Source organism: Phacochoerus africanus, chromosome 5 (genome assembly GCF_016906955.1).
Source record: "Phacochoerus africanus isolate WHEZ1 chromosome 5, ROS_Pafr_v1, whole genome shotgun sequence".
In the NCBI taxonomy this organism is placed as follows: domain Eukaryota; kingdom Metazoa; phylum Chordata; class Mammalia; order Artiodactyla; family Suidae; genus Phacochoerus; species Phacochoerus africanus.
In genome coordinates, this window is record NC_062548.1 from 23,185,503 (window position 1) to 23,199,196 (window position 13,694).

Here is a 13,694-nt window from a genome sequence, read left to right on the forward strand (position 1 = left end):
CATTACTTTATGATGTTCCCATATATGTTCATACCGCTACATTTTGAAATCAATTCTATGATTGTTTTCAACTGATGCTATTGAAATCACACTGCTATGCACATTTTTAAATGTTCATTTATGTATATATGTATGTAGGCATTTATTGGTCCCTATATCTAGGATAAGAATGGACAGATATTTGAGTACACATGAAATCAGCTTTGAACGTGACAATTTTTCAAATTATTGTGCCAATATCTACTCCTAAAACACACGTGTATATAGGCAAACCACACCTATGCTTTTAGTATTTCCCTGACCTTTTCATTGTGCTCTTACAGACTTCGCATTGCCAGTATGTGCATTTTTATGCCTGAGGGCTTTTAAAATGTGAAAATGGGCATGGTTCATTGAAGGACAGGCAGGTGTTATTATCACCCCATCCCCCTTCAACTAGAAGCCCAGGAGAGTTGATCTCTAACTCTGGCTCACAGATCCCTTAGGGAAAGTAATTTTGTGATGTGTGTTGTTGCACTATTTCCCAGAAATTCTCCACTGGATTTAAAGAGGGAAAAACCTCTCTGAAACTGGAAAAAAAATCTCTGGAAGTGACTACTTGCTTCGAACCAGTGAATGCACTAACATCACTTGTTCTGCAACTGCAGTCACTACTTAATTCCTGCTTCTCCCAGTCTTGTTTCAAAAATAGCAGATGATCCTGAATTGGTCTTGCTTCTCTTACATGCTGGTCAGAGTTCTCCTTTGGAACCCAAGCCTTACAAAATATCCTTTACCTCCACTTCTTGAGCAGTTCCTTGGTTCCTCTCAAGTTCCTTCCTGCACTGGATGGAACCAATAAATATTATTTTGTTAGATTACAGTTTATTCTAAGTGCTCTTATTTCCCCCCCATCTTTTTATGGCTTCTCTTATGGCATATGAAATCTAGGGGTTGAGCTGTGGCTGCCAGTCTATACCACAGCCACAGCAACACCAGATTCAAGCTACATCTGCAACCTATACTGCATCTTGCCATAACTGTAGATCCTTAACCCACTGAATGAGGCCGGGGATTGAACCCACATCCTCACAGATACTATGTCATGTTCTTAACCCATTGAACCACAATGGGAACTCCTCTAAGGCTCTTTGATAAGATTTCATCAAAGAAATCTTTATACCAGTTATATATGTATATATATTAATTGACTATTTCCCTAACCTGGGCTATACTTTTGCACCACTCCATCTAGGCTTTAACTTTTAAGCACTTTGTGGGTGCATTTAAGAACCTCTGGGGAGTTCCCACTGTGGCTCAGTGGGTTAAGGACCCGATGTAGTCTCTGTGAGGATGTGGGTATGATTCCTGGCCTTGCTCAGTGGGTTAAGGATCTAGCATTGCTGCAAGCTTCAGCATAGGCCACAGATATGGCTCAGATCTATCTAGTGTTGCCATGGCCATGGCATAGGCCTCAGCCGCAGCTTTGATTTGATCCCTAGCCCAGGAACTTCATGTGCTGCAGGTGCGGCTGTTAATAGGGAAAACAAATCTCTGAATTTCAAAACTTACCTAGAACCCAAGAAGGCAGAATCATTAACTCATCACTTTAGTTCATTGTGTATAGTTTTTGCCTTTAAAAATGTCAGACACAGGAAAGTACTGCTCTTCCCCCTCTAAAATAATTACAAAATCTTTAACCAAGGTATTTGAGTGAGTGATTTATTGTATCCAGAATAAATAAAAGTGAGGATCCATTACTGGTCTGTACCTAGGAATATTTTATTTTTGCTGTTTTTTATAGAAATGTGGTCAGGAAAGGATTGCTTTAAAAGATCTAACCAATAATCTTTATAAATTCCTGAGTCACATAATTTGCACTTTGGGGAGGAGAGAAAAAACAAGCACTTTACTCTAGAGTTAACACTTTAAAATACAAAGGTATGGGGAGTTCTCGTTGTGGCGCAGTGGTTAACGAATCCGACTAGGAACCATGAGGTTGTGGGTTTGGTCCCTGCCCTTGCTCAGTGGGTTAACGATCCGGCGTTGCCGTGAGCTGTGGTGTAGGTTGCAGATGCGGCTCGGATCCCGCGTTGCTGTGGCTCTGGCGCAGGCTGGTGGCTACAGCTCCGATTCGACCCCTAGCCTGGGAACCTCCATATGCTGCGGGAGCGGCCCAAGAAATAGCAACAACAATAACAACAACAGCAACAACAACCAAAAAAAAAAATAAAATAAAATAAAAATAAAGATAAATAAAAAAATTAAAAAAAAATAAAATAAAATACAAAGGCATGAAAACCAACAGTTTCATAATCTCTTGATGTCTCAAACAAAGGAGTCATAATATCAAGATTATTAAGTGTCCCAGGATATATTCTGTGTTCATCAACAGAAGAATATTTGCAGCTACAGATTGTTTTGGAAGCAAATGGTTCAAGTGAGATTCTTGTACTTTGTATGCATTGAAGAAAAGCAGAGTCTGCATCGCTTTAAAAATTCAAAGAAACCTAAGTAACAAGAACTTAAGAAATACACATTCTAAAGTGAAGATAGTTTTTGACCTTATACAACACTGTCAGATTTTCAGCATCAGGAAGAAATCATTATTCGCACCATGACACCACACATTGCAAAGTGTGCATCCAATGGAGTTTTTTGTAGAAAAGCAATTTTGTCATATTATGTGCTTAAAAAATTAGCCCTTTGAGATGGAAAACCTTTGGCTTGTGAGTTAACTCTTGATTTACTTGGATTCTGAACCAACACTGAATATGAAAACAGTGCAAACAATATAACTCTATAAAATTCTGAGACCTTCCAGTGAATTTCTTGAGTACAGAAACTATCGTGAAAAGAACAAAGCACACAAAAAAAGCTTCAGTTGGTGATGATTACTGATAATACTAACGAAAGCATTTTCCTCATGATTTGACTGTTGTAAATCATTGCAAATTTTTAGAAATTTTGGAGTTACAAGATTATTTGAAAATACCAATGTTTAAAATGAGTGTTTCACTTCACACAGCCATCACTTAATGCTCAGGGTCCCATGAATTGGCAATGTGCATTAATAAAGTTTTAGACATCTAAAGGGAACAAGAGATATACCAAATAATATAAAATAACTTTCAAGTTTTTTTTCATATTGCAGTATTATAAGCAATTAAATTTTTAAGAAAAAACTGTATAAATTTACTTAGGAAATAAAATGATTCACAGCAATGTTGTATTTAAACCCAATCATATTAACAATATAACATTCCAATTTATCTAGATTATAGAGGCGTTTAAGAATAAAGGTTTGCCTTCATCCATTATGCTCAATGCCTGGCACATAGAAAGGCTCAATAAATGATATCAATTATTTTGAACATAGAAAATTACTCAAAAAAGCTCAATAGTAAACCTAGCAGATTTTCAATTCTTAAAAACTCAAAATAATTATGCAATTAATTGCATTTAGTAAAATCCTGATTATTATTGATTGATCTCAATGATCAGAATAGAAAGTTATAGATAATATTCTTTTATCAAATATTTTCTGAATGTTTCATATCCATAGGAAATATATCTACTAAGGAAAGATAGTGTGTAAGACACATCACATGGTAAAACTGCTTATTGTCAATATCTACTTTTAGACATTCATCAATTCTACAGTAATTTAGAATTTTTTAAAATGGGCAGGCTTTCTGCCCCTTTTTAATTGGGTTGTTTTTTTTCACATAACAAGCTTTATTTTTTATTTTATCTTTATTAGAGTATAGTTGACTTACACACAGTATTGTGCAACTTCTGCTGTACAGCATAGTGACCCAGTCATATATATACATACATACATATGTACAAATTCTTCATAGTTGACTTGTCCATCTCCATCAATATCTGCTTCTCTGATCATTTCATCTACTTCTTCGTCTGTTAGTTTTTCTCCTAAGTTTGTCATGATGTGACCGTAGTTCTGCAGCACTGATGTAGCCGTTGCCATCCTTGTCAAAGACTCAGAATGACTCGCTGATTTCTTCTTCGCTGTCTGTCTTTCCTTTTTCTAGCCATCATAGCCAAAAATTCTGGGATGTCAATGGTGCCATTACCATCAGCGTCCACCTCATTGATCATCTCCTGCAACTCAGCTTCTGTCGGGTTCTGACCCAATGACCTCATGACAGTTCCAAGACCCTTTGCTGTGATGGTGCCATCGCCGTCTTTGTCAAATAGGGAGAAAGCTCCCTTGAATTCAGCAATCTGTTCTTTGGTCAGCTGATCAGCCATGGTGTGAAGGAAGGGAGGAAGAGCAGAGAGAGTGAAGGTGGCTGCACCAGCACAGGGGCTGTGACCACAGGGGTGCCTCTGCTACCAGCAGTTGCTGCTGCTGCTGCTGCTGCTGCTAGGTGTGCGCTGAGCGCTATGCCGCCGCCGCCGCCGCCGCCAACGCCGCCGCCGCCCAACTACAAGTAATGGCACCGCGTCCGCGAGGCTGTCACCACCGCTGCCCTCTAAAATACTTTTTAATGATACACACAACACTTTTCAGATTTACAATTCTGTAGCCCTGAAGATGTAGTGCAATATAGGTAACATGATCTTTAATAAATCATAATCCTCTTCAAATTAAAGTTCATGCAAGGCAAATTATAAACCCATACCATAATTATACACAGGTTTTGATGACACCTCACTTTTATGATAGATTGTGAAAATTAAATAGACCAGTGACTCTGGTGTCCAAACAATAAAAAGAATTAATACCTACGGATTTTGAATGCTGGCATCTCCGGGTATCAGATTTTCAAACTAAAGTGGTTACTACCAACATTAAGATATCTGAAAGCAGGAGTTTCTGTTGTGGTTCAGTGGGTTAAGGACCTATGAGGACGTGAGTTCAGTCTCTGGCCTCACTCAGTGGGTTAAGGATCTGGCGTTGCTTACAAGCTGTGACACAGGTCACAGAGGTGGCTTGTATCTGGTGTTACCATGGCTGTAATGTAGGCCACAACTGCAGCTCCAATTCTGCTCCCAGCCTGGAAACTTCCATATGCCACATGTGTGGTCATAAAATGAAAAAAAAAAATCTTAAAGCAAAAACTCCAACGGATACATTTGTGCATCTAAATATTGACATTAAACTTAAAATATTTTTGTGTACATTAAAATTCAACAGAAAACCAAAACTCTAGAAAAAATAGCATATTACTTAGGAAATTGTTTTTCAAATTTTAAGCATATTCAAAAACTATTAAATTAATTGGATAATAATAGTGATTAAATTTGGGCTTAGCTCAAAAATGATAAAATTTCTTGAATAATAAACAAAAAAATGGAAGTGTGACATGATCCAGATTTCCAATGTAATCTCTTCACAATTCATTATGTAACATGTACCATCAAGAGTTAGTAAGAATAAGGGGATGTAGTTTGGGGTGTGGTTATACCCACATCTCAGTGAGGCAGGTTTTGATGCAGTTAAGTCCTCAGAAGGATGTAATACACTAGCAGCAAAGGATTCTGGGAAGATGATAGAATGAGAAGCACCGGGAATCTGTCTCCATCTAGATGGCAATGTCGCTGGCTGTCTGCTGTTACTCTTTTGGAACTCTGGAATCTGTTGAGGGCTTGCAACTTTGAGGGGATGGCTTTGTTAATAAATTGTGATGAATTTTGGTCAATTTTGTAACCTAGCAAGTGTACAACAGCATCATGTCTAAAACAATGTATATACTTTTTTTTTGCTTTTTTTTTAGGGCTGCAGCTGCAGCATATGGAAGTCCCCAGGCTAGGGGTCAAATCAGAGCTACAGCTGCCAGACTATGCCACAGCCACAGGAACAGAGTATCTGAGCCGTGTCTGTGACGTACACCACAGCTCACAGCAATGCCAGATCCTTAACCCACTGAGTGAGGCCAGGGATTTAATCCCCATCCTCATGGATACTAGTTGGACTCATTTCCTTGGAGCTATGACAGGAACTCCCTATATACTTTAATTAAAAATACATTATTGAAAAAGTGCTAACCATCATCTGAGCCTTCAGCAAGTCATAGGAACACTAGAGATCACCGTCACAGATGACCATAACAAATATAACACTAAGGAAAAAGTTTGAAATATTGTGAGAATTACCAAAATGTAACACAGAGACATAAAGTGAGAGAATGCTGTTGGAAAAATGGTGCCATTAAACTTCCTCAACACGTCTGCCAAAAAACCTTCAATTTGTAAAAAATGCAACATCTACAAAATGCAGTAAAGCAAAGCATAATAAAATGAGGTATGTCTGTAGAGAAAAACTTATAGGATATAGAAAAAACAGTACTAAAGGGGAAATTTATAACCATAAATGCTTACATTAAAAAGCAATTGAACTTCCCCTGTGGATCACATTGTAAAAAGCAAGTAAGATCTTTAGAGTTCCTGCTTTGGTACAGAGGGTTAAGGGTTAAGTATCAGGCATTTCTGCAGCTGTGGCATAGGTCATAGCTGTGGCTCAGATTCCATCCCTGGCCTGGGAACTTCCATATGCCATGGGCATTCAGGCCAGTGTTCAGGCCAGGGATTGAACCAGCATCCTCATGCATACTAGTCAATTTCATTACCACTGAGCCACAAGGGGAACTCCTATTCAAATAATTTTTGACAAGGATGTGAGACTATTCAATGGGGAGAGGACAGTCTTTAAAATAAATGGTGCTAGAAAAGTTGGATATTCACATGCCAAGGAATATAGTTGGATCTTCACCTGATGCCATGTATAAAAATATTCAAAAAGGATTGAAAATCTAAATATAAAAGCTAAATCTGTAAAACAAAGAATGAAAGCTTCGCAGCATTGGATTTGGCAGTGATTTCTTTTTTCTTTTGTTTTGGCAGTGATTTCTTGAAGAGGATATCAAAAAGCATTAGGCAACAAATTTAAAAATTAGAATTCATAAAAATTATTCTTAATAATTGCATCAGATGACACCATCAACAGAGTAAAAAGAGAACACACAGAATGGCAGAAAATATTTGCAATTCAGCTATCTGATAAGTGATTAGTACACAAAATATACAGACAACACCTAAAATCCAACAACCAACGTACAAACAACCCAGTTTAAGAATGGGCAAAAGACTTGAGTTCCCGTTGTGGCACAGTTGTTAACAAATCCGACTAGGAACCATGAGATTGCGGGTTCAACCCCTGGCCTTGCTCAGTGGGTTAAGCATCTGGTGTTGTCATGAGCTGTGGTGTAGACTGCAGATGTGGCTCGGATCTGACATTGCTGTGGCTCTGGTGTAGGCTGGTGCCTACAGCTCTGATTTGACCCCTAGCTGGGAACCTCCATATGCCATGGGAAGCAGCCCTAGAAAAGGCAAAAAGACAAAAAAAAAAGAAAAAAAAGAATGGGCAAAAACTTAGACAGTTCTCCAAAGAAGATAAGCAAATGCCTATAAGCACATGAAAAGATATTCAACAATCAGTAATCATTAGGGAAATTCAAATCAAAACTACGATGATACCCTATTTCATACTTTTTAGAATGGCTATTGTTTTTATAAAGCATAAATAATGAGTGTTTTTGAGGATGTGCACTGTTGGTGGGAATGTGAAATTATAGAGCCACTTTGGCAAACATCATGGTGACTTCTAAAATAATTTAAAAATGGAATTACTGTATGGTACAGCAATTCCACTTCTGGGAATGTACTCCACATCATTGTAGATAGAGTCTTGAAGGGTTATCTGTGTACCCATATTCATGGCAGCACTATTCACAATAGCCAAAATGTTTTGTTTGTTTGTTTTTGTCTTTTTGCTATTTCTTGGGCCACTCCCGCGGCATATGGAGGTTCCCAGGCTAGGGGTTGAATCGGAGCTGTAGCCACCGGCCTATGCCCCAGCCACAGCAACTCGGGATCCGAACTGCGTCTGCAACCCACACCACAGCTCACGGCAACGCCAGATCATTAACCCACTGAGCAAGGGCAGGGACCGAACCCGCAACCTCATGGTTCCTAGTCGGATTCGTTAACCACTGCGCCACGACGGGAACTCCTAAATTTTCAAACTTTAACTAACTAGTTTTGCAATTCATTACACTTTTGATATACATTATCTCTTTTCCATTTATCCCAACGACAGGTGGGATCAATTCATAGAGCCATGAAAAAATGGAGGAAAAATTAGCCCCAGCCAGTAAGAAAAGCCAAAAAGGCCTCAAACAAAATTCAACATTAACTGAGAGTAGAAGGAAATTTCCCTGACCTAATAATCAAAGAGCATGTTTTGAAAACATCCTCCAGCCTACACATCTGGGAGGGGTGGACGGAGAGAGGGGGAAGAAAAAAAAAAAAAAACAACCCCAAAACAAGCACCTCCCTCGCCTAGGTAGGTGGGGTACCCCGCCTCGCCCCGCCGCGGACCCCTGCGCCTGGCTGGATCCTTCTCACCAGGCAGGGACTTCTGGTCGCTGAGCCTCTGGACCTGGTCGCGGGCGCTGCCTCCAACACCCCGCCAGGCCCGCCCGCTCAGCACGCCTGCACCCTGGCCTGAGGCAGGCTTGGCGGCGACAGCCCACAGGGATGGGGAGGCTGTCCCGGAGGTCGCCTCCAGCGCCAGCTCCAGCAGGAAGGGGCCAGCCGCCCGGCTCAGGGCCTCGGCGAGGCGCAGGCGTGCTGAGCCGCCAGGCCCCAGGCCGACCGAGCGAGGAGGGGAATGGGACCAGGGGCCCTGGGGGCGGCTGCGGCCCCAGAGCGCGCGCAAAGCCTCCAGCGCCCGGGGCGGCGCCGCCGCCGCCGCCGCCAGGGCCTCTGCCGCCTCTGAACCCAGCATCTGGAAACAGGGCTTTGGGCGGGGATGCTGCATCCACCACTGTTGGAGTGCAGCGCCAGAGTCCAGCCAGCCTGCTGGAAGCCTAGAGGAGCCCCGGGCGGGGAGCGCCCCGCTCCTGCAGAGCTGCTGACGCAGCGCCCGCGGCCAGGATCGCGCTTTCACACGGATCCCAGGCCTGCGGCCGGGCCGTGCGCCCTCCGCCCGCCCGTCCACCCGCCCGAGCATACCCCCTCCAGAGCCAGGGGCTGCTCCCCAGCGCCTGCCTCCCCGTGCGGCCTGCGCAGGCTCGCCCGCCTGGGCGCGCCAGCCCGCTGCCACTAAAGGGCAGTGCCTCACCGCCTTTCCTGTATTGTGGTGCTTGCTGTTCTTACCATAACTTCAAGATTTTTATGATCTGTAATCCAATTGCTATTTCTCAGATATTACCCTCTTATCAGGGTCCAGAATCATGCTCATAGATGCACGCAACACAGAAATTCAGTTACGGATCTCCCCAGAATTTCCAGAGTCTTGTGGTGTTTCCTCAGGTGGCCCCTAACTCTGCCAACTGAGTCCCTTTGTTCCTTCCCAAATCTCAATTACCTTTGTAGCTCTAGGCTCTTGTACTTGGTGTCCTCTGGCGACACTCATTGCTTGGTCTCAAATTTCCACCACTTCTGAAAATATGGTCCCTGGGAAAATACACCTTTGATTGGGCTCCTCTCACCCAAACATTACAGCCTTCTGTGACTGTTGATAAATGAAATTGTTGTTCTACATATTTTGTCCAGCTTTTGTATTTATTTCATGTTAGAAAGAGAAGTGGGCTATTAGGTACGGTCTTGTCCATATCTAAAGTAGTCTTGGTTAAAAATACATCAATAAGTCCTAGGCTTAACCTTGTATAAACGCTAAAATGTAGGATTTCAAAACAGATTTTAGTTCCAGTTTACATCTTTTGTTTTAGCTCCACATCCAAAGTCAAGTTACTCTTTGGGTTCTTATTTTGGCATCTTGTACCTTACCACTGTCCCTCATTTGGTTCCTTCTCATATCTAATCAGTATTTCTTTTATTTTTTCTCTTCAATATAATTTGATAAATCTGGTGTCTAGTAGGGCAGTAAACTGAGAATCAAATAACTTAATCTAAGAAAAACCTGCTAATTAGGATATTTGGGGCAACTCTGGCCTATTAGTTTTTAGTTTGTTTGATACTTGTACCAGTTTACAATTATCTTCTTCATATGGATAAAGGGAAGTTCCGCTAGAAATGGAAAATGCCATATATATATGTATGTTTAAAGGCTACTTACAAAGAGAAATAAAGGTAGCCTGGTAAGACCTTTTAACGCCATTATACTTGTTCCCTATTCTTTTCTGACTACTGCCAAATCATTCATTTCACTCTCTTCTCTACAATAAAATGGAAATGATTTCAAACTTAATCACCATATAGATAATAGAATCTATTTAAAAAATATATCTATATGCCCCCTTTCCTAATCTGTTTGTTGTTCATGGATTTACAAAAGATTATCCATGCCACGCCTGTTCCCACAGGCAAATAGCAATTTCATGTAATGGGAAAGATATGTTACATTTGAATTCATAATCCTCTTACTAGATATGTTATGGGCAATTTACTTAGTCCTTTAATTTTCTTTTATTATTTATTACTGTCCTTCTCCTTTATTAACTGGGGACAAAATATTTCTTTGAAAGTTTGCTTTGAAGTGTAGGGAACTCTCTCTCTCTCAGAGTTACCCAAACTAGCCGGCTCCTGTACTAACATGATCATCAGTGTTCTGCATGTAATTCACCTGAGCTTTGCTGTATGTACTAATTTAAATAACCACATGTTTTCTCACTATCTCTTTCCTACTATGCTCTTAATTCTCTGTAATCAACATTTAGTCCCGGAGTTCCCGTCGAGCCGCAGTGGTTAACAAATCCGACTGGGAACCATGAGGTTGCGGATTCGGTCCCTGCCCTTGCTCAGTGGGTTAATGATCCGGTGTTGCCGTGAGCTGTGGTGTAGGTTGCAGACGCGGCTCGGATCCCGAGTTGCTGTGGCTCTGGCGTAGACCGGCGGCTACAGCTCTGATCAGACCCCTAGCCTGGGAACCTCCATATGCCTCGGGAGTGGCCTAAGAAATGACCAAAAAAAAAAAAAAGATTTAGTCCCTTCACAAAGATTGTTCTACTTAGAAATATATAGACTCAGAAAGGAATTTGTGTATTTTTATTTCTCTTAGCCTTACCTATTTTCCCAAAGAAGAGGTTTTGCTCTTTCCAGTTTATTGTCTTGGTCCAAATAAAATGAACACAATCGTTTTGCCTCTTTTAATACTGTTAAAAGTTTCATTTCATACCATGCTCTAACTTTGCCTCCCTACTTACCACTACTGATTGTCTCTGTCCTTCCTGTGGAGTTTGCCTATAATCTTTCCTTACATACTCTTTACAATGCCTCTAGCCTGCTGTGAGGCAGCCTTGGCATCTTTGCAACTTTGTTATCTTTCCACTGGTTTGTATCTAGTTAAAATGTACTAAGAAATTTATTTTTCCCTCCCTCCGTCTTCTTCCTACCCTTTCCCCCATTTCTTTCCTTTTCTTTCCTTTATCTCATTTTAGTTTATGGTTTGTCTTGAGTTATATTTGAAATTTAAAACCTAGTCTAGCTAGCAAGATCCTTTTTTTCTGATTAAACAAAAGAAAACAGAAACTGCTTGTTTCTTTCTCGTGCGCGTGGGCGCACACAGGCACACATGTGCACGCACGTGCGCCTTTTTCGCACATTTGTTTCATTTACTCCTAATGTGTAAACTTTGAAAGAAGGAAACACCCAGACCTCCTCTATTAATTACTATGTTGCTCTGTATGAACACACTCTTCACTAAAATAAAAAAATAAAGGCATCAGACTGCTGTCTGCTAAAAAGTTTTCCATGGAATCTTATGTTGTAACTGAACTGATGTTCTTTCATCAGTAAATTGTGCTCAAGACTCTACTTCCTTCCACTCCTTTCAAGCAGTTCAAACAAACTAATTTAGGAGAAAACAGAATGAAACTAACTGGCCAAGAAAATGTGTGCTTGAAGGATCCAGGGCACAATCTGCGCACACCTGAAAGGGCTGGCTGGGTGAGTCTTGCCTTCAGGGGAGGGAGGGAAGCGCCCATTCTGCCTTGCAGGGGTTGGAACTGCGCATGCTCAGAAGCTGGCAGGCGGGATCTCCCGAGACAGCACTTGGGCGTGAGAGCAGCGCCTCGAGCTCAGCGAGGAGGAGTGGCCTGTGGTAGCCACGGCAGCCGTTAGGGGCAGCCATTACCCGCAGCCATTGCCGGCAGCCATTACCCGCAGCCATTACCCGGCAGAGGAAGAGTTCTTGAGGAGGGAAGCACCCTCCACCCCTCCTGTCTGCTTTGGGGAAAAGAGAATACAAGATAAGGGAGAAGACGGGAGGAAGAAGGGGGACAAGTGAAAGGGGTACAGAGGGAAAAGGACAGCAGTGAAAGGCTAGAGCGTGCAGGGGGCCGGCGGCCATGAGGGCGGCAGTGTGGAGCAGGTGCGTGAGCACTGGGGCAGGGGCAGCTGCCCCTGCTTGGAGGCGGTATGTGCTGCGCCCCTCCGCTGGACACTGTCGGAGTGTGCTCGGAGTACAGAGCCCACACAGCCGGGTAAGCCTGTGCCATCCTGGATCCCCACGCTCCACATCACCAGGTCCACCACAGGTCTTCCAGGAAGACCGCGATGAACAGAAGCAGGGCCCTGGGGCTTGGGTGCACTGGTCCTAGGACACTGGCTTCCTGATTACCGGAGGAGGCGGCCAGCAGAAGGTCAACCCAGAGACCTCCGGAGCAACTAGGATGTACCGATGACTGGCGTGAGAGAGCACGTGGGGTGGAGCGGCCAGGTAAGGATGGCGCCTGCTAACCCAGCACTGAGCTAAGTGGGTGGTGGCAGTGGCTGACCAGTTTCTTGCCTTATTGTTTGTAAAAAGGAGGAAACTATTTTCTGTGGGGGTAGGAAATGTCCTTGCTCTGGGGAGTTTAAAGCTCTGAGGAGGGAGGGGAGAATTGGTTTCTAGGCATGGGGGGTTCTATATATTATTATGAGACCATCATGATGCTTGAAGCATTAATCATGGTTTCCTGCGTTTAAAACAATGGCCTTGTATCTAGTTAAGAGACCCTGCATAAGAACACACACTTCAGAAAGAGGAGAGCTGCCCCTAGAACAAATCCACACATTTCCAGAGGATATGTGGTAGTAGCTTATTTAAAAAAAAAAGCCAAAAAAAAAATCTAAGGTCTTATCTTCCAAATGTGGTGGCATAGATATGGCATTGGGGGCACCTTTTTGTGAGAGCTGGTACAGGGGAGTATACTTGGAACATGCCTGCTTCTCCAGTGTGCATTCAACATGCTACAGATAGGTGGTTTAGATCATACACACCTATCGTGGAATAATCTGTCTTTAGATTTTGTTTACATAGTTTGTCACAATTAACTTAATGTGTGATTAACTCCCGTAGAGCTAGAAACCACATTCATTTTGAAATGGGTTTCCAAATCTGACTAGGAACCTTGCGGTTGTGGATTTGATCCATGGTCTTGCTCAGTGGGTTAAGTATCTGTCATTGCTGTGAGCTGTGGTGTAGGTCACAGATGTGGCTTGGATCTGGCATTGCTGTGGCCCTGGCATAGGCTAGCAGCCCTAGCTCTGATTGGACCCCCTAGCCTGGGAACCTCCATGTGCCATGGGTGCAGCCCTGAAAAGACAAAAGGCAAAAAAAAAAAGAAATGATTTTCTAGTTGGAAATATAACTTGAACTTAAATAATCATTTAAAATAAATTACATTGCAGTTTTGATTTAGACTGTGTAATGCTGTAAGATTGAATTTCGTATGAACATAGCA

General features: G+C 42.2%; 1 protein-coding gene and 1 pseudogene across 5 annotated transcripts in view; one reads left to right on the top strand and one right to left on the bottom strand.

The window, feature by feature from the left end:
* Positions 1–3,968: 3,968 nt before the first annotated feature.
* Positions 3,969–4,298, bottom strand: LOC125127361 (calmodulin-alpha-like; annotated as a pseudogene).
* Positions 4,299–12,117: 7,819 nt separating this feature from the next.
* Positions 12,118–13,694, top strand: part of LOC125127362 (uncharacterized) — a 148,260-nt gene continuing 146,683 nt past the window's right edge. For 4 of the 5 annotated variants that reach the window (XR_007134922.1, XM_047780269.1, XM_047780270.1 and 1 more), the window contains exon 1: positions 12,118–12,688. The gene's annotated coding sequence lies outside the window, so the exon portion shown is untranslated. The remainder of the gene's footprint in view (positions 12,689–13,694) is intronic. The other variant, XM_047780271.1, reaches the window with a different exon arrangement.